The sequence below is a fragment of the Ctenocephalides felis genome, unplaced genomic scaffold (assembly GCF_003426905.1).
Source record: "Ctenocephalides felis isolate EL2017-DRISC unplaced genomic scaffold, ASM342690v1 CF-g0.4_SCAFFOLD_03570, whole genome shotgun sequence".
In the NCBI taxonomy this organism is placed as follows: Eukaryota; Metazoa; Arthropoda; class Insecta; order Siphonaptera; family Pulicidae; genus Ctenocephalides; species Ctenocephalides felis.
In genome coordinates this window covers 25,148,246-25,151,787 of record NW_020539724.1, presented here as the reverse complement: position 1 = coordinate 25,151,787, position 3,542 = coordinate 25,148,246, and the positions used below count along the sequence as shown (strand labels likewise).

Genomic DNA, 3,542 nt, shown 5'->3' with positions numbered 1-3,542 from the left:
TTTTCAGATATTTTATAGAGATTTTAACAATAAGTATGAATTTTGTTTACATTTCTAAGGGTTCCGTACTGATGTTTATCCGTTAGACGGCGACGCGGCGCTTACGCTCTTAGATATTTTGTCTCTATGCAGTTAAAGCAGTACGATTGCTATGAAAAAAGGTTCAGAACTTTCAAAATATTTCAAAATAAAGAAAACATATTTTTCAAAAAGTCTTTTTTCCAAAAAAATAATTTTTTTTCAACAATTTATAGTTTCTCAAAAATCTAATTTTTTCAAGTAATTTTTTTAAAAAAATGTTAATCTTTTTAAAAAAAATAATTTTTGGTCGGATAAGCTCCAGCAATTTGCTCTTAAGGCACGATGCCTTGCGCCCCACTATTTTTTACTTGTTTCACAAAATACATTTTTCTGTGCATAACACAAGTTAGTTAAATTTATTATTATTACTATTATTATTTTATTTATCATTTATTCGTTTATTTAATCTTTTTTATTTTTATTTTTAATTTCCCGTAGGGTAAGTAATAGTAATCGCAAAAAATCGAAAATGAAAATCGGCTCACATACACCCGCATAATTTCTCTCAATTTTATCCCATTCGATTTAGAATGACTTGAGATAACATAAAATCAGCAAAACGTATTTTTTCGCAGAAACAAACTTCTTCTTCGGGAAGTTAAAAATCGTATTTTATGTGATATGTCATATTTAGTTTCATGTTTGATGTAACTACTATCTGTATTAGCTAGGTATAAACAAAATTTTCGAAAATATGACAAATACTGAATTAGAAAAAATCATATACATATTATAATGTTCTATCATGTACTTATGTACGCCCAACGCTGCTTCTATAAGCAAAACTTGGAAATGGAATGTTAGATGTTAGATGTCACCGCATCACCGCGTCACGCCAACCTGTGATTGCTGCACAAACCTGAAAGGAATTTGCTTGTCTCGGTCGAAACGTCGTTTCGTCAAGATCATACTTCACAGGATCATTTCTGTAGTATGTCTTCACAATCTCTTCACTCAAACGTGGAGTTGATGCGACCTCGACGATGAGTCGTAGCATCGCACCCTGAGCGTGAGGAAGGTGATCGAACTTCATTTGGAGTTTGATCATCATCGATGACCGTTCGCCAAAATCCCTCGCGGATTTTGGTCATGGGTGTGATGCTTTCTGAGAGGTCTCTCTTTAAACATGATATATTATATTATATTGATTGCATTCCAAAAACGCTGCCAAACATCTTTTCAATTTTTATGTTTCTTCTTCTTAAATAAAAATAGATAAGAAAAGAAGTACAGTTGGATAGCAAAAGTTTCAGCGAGATAAATAATGGACTGTCATTCTAATTTTAAATTAGTTGTGATAGCCGAAACTTGATTGAACACCGTTTATAAGAGTACTCAGATCGTTATATTCATATTTATATTTTTACAAGATTATATATGGGTTTGATGCTTTCTGAGAAGAATGCTTTGCTGTAGGCATAGATAAACAAGTATATGGTTGTAGGGTAAGTTATAGTAATCGCAAAAAAATCGAAAATGAATTTTTCATATATCTTTACGTTTCAGAGGTTTCAGTTTGGCATAACTTAAAAAAATTGATGCATGTGTGTTTATGTGTGAATACAAATTTCAAAATTTGTAAACCATTCAAAAAACATATTCGATTCGTATTGATAAGAAGACGTGCGTAGGTTTTTGGCGAAGGCAGGTCTAGCCGTTCCGAAGATGCGGGGCAATAACGGTAACTCACTTTTTAAGAGAACGGAGCATCCAATTTTAATAATTTCAAAACATTTTACTTGGATTGACAAGATGATCGATTATGGACTCTCAATAAAATAAGTTAAACTAGTGGGGTGGGTGGCATCGTGCCTTAAGGCAAATTGCTGGAACTTCCCGTACCGTAACGAAACGTTCGAGGAATATTGAATGTTTTCAAATAGATTATTATAAATATTTATTATTGTCTAATATTTATAATAATTATATAAACTGAATTGCAGAGTTGAAATTATTTGTTTAAAGTATATTAGAATTATAGTCAGAATTAAAAATAAAATCTGAATTATTTTCGATATACAAAAATTAAAAAAAAAAAAAAAAAAAAAAAAGGTACAAATTTTTTTTTCCAAATCAATTATTTTGTTTAAGACAAGCAGAAAGTTCTTTGAATCAATTGAATCGGACGCTTAGTTTCTCTCAAAAACTGCCATTTTTTGTACATACCCAACACACACACACACACACACACACACACAAACACACACAACACATCCATTTTTTCTGAGGTATGCCAAAACGTTTCAGAAACCTTCAAAACGTCGAGAAATGTAAAAATTTTCAATTCCGATTTTCGGCCCATTACAATAACTTCCCTACGGAAGTTTAAAAATTGTTATTTGGCGGTCAAAAATGTTTATTGGATATATGGAAATCAAATTATTAGATATTTTATAGAGATTTTCATAATGTGTACACATTTTTGTGTAAATTTTTTTGGGTTTCGTACCAAGATTTTTAATTACGGACGGGAAGTTTTGAGCAATTTGCCTCAGCAAGGCGCGATGCCATGCACCCCACTAGTTTATATTATTATCAAAAACTTATAATCTAAAACAAAATTTTTATCATTTTACCTTTTATGAAATATATCATTCTCTTTTTTCTGAGAACTAGTTGTAAATTTTATTTTATATTTTATAAATAATTTTAATATGGTTATATATATATATGGTTTGCTGCGCTCTAGTTGCAACACCAACTACTAGCAAGCCCGTGCCAATAACAAAAGGTCTGTTAACTAAAGAAAATGGCTGTGGATTCAGTAATGCCACCCATCCGAAAGTGGTTGGTGGTACACCTGCTGAATTGAGTAAGTCAGAACTGATTTTAAAGTTTAAATCATTTACACAAAGTACAAATCATTCAATAAAATCATCAAATAAATTTTATGTACGAGAGGTTGCCCTATCCTAGTTGCGACTGACTATACTAATAGTATATTTGACTCATTTTTTTACATATATATATAAATTTGATAGCATGCTGACTGTTATAGAACTGAGTTTCATATCAAATCCGGGAATATAATTCAATGAAATACTGTTAACAGTAGATTTTTGAATAAAATACCGTTAGCTGTAGACGATTATGTAATATTTTTGCAAAATTATTTAATAATGAAATTAATCTGTAATTATTAAATCTATAGTGCTCCCTTCTTATTGAGAGGCTTAATTTTTGAATGTTAAGATGATTTGGATAAATACCTTCTAGAGAGGGGTAAACTCATTCCGGAGTTATCATTCCGATCAACTCCTCCCTCGGAGTGAATCCGAGTGGAGTTGTCTCACAGGATTTGTCATATCCGACTTTCCAAAACTTGTACTAAATCTGTTAACATGTGAAGATATTTGCTTGATTTTTTTATTAATACAAAGATTTGGGTCAAAACAAGTGGTCTTTTTGTCGTTTCCCAGCCTGTTTTAGGACTTTCCAGGTATACAATGTCTCAAAATAAT

The 3,542-nt window shown here is 31.2% G+C and overlaps 1 non-coding gene across 1 annotated transcript; it reads left to right on the top strand.

Moving 5' to 3' along the window:
• Positions 1 to 982: 982 nt before the first annotated feature.
• LOC113383843 lies at positions 983 to 1,195 on the top strand. Its single transcript, XR_003367804.1, has one exon. It is a non-coding gene; the product is annotated as a small nucleolar RNA U3 (small nucleolar RNA).
• The last annotated feature ends 2,347 nt before the right edge of the window (positions 1,196 to 3,542 follow it).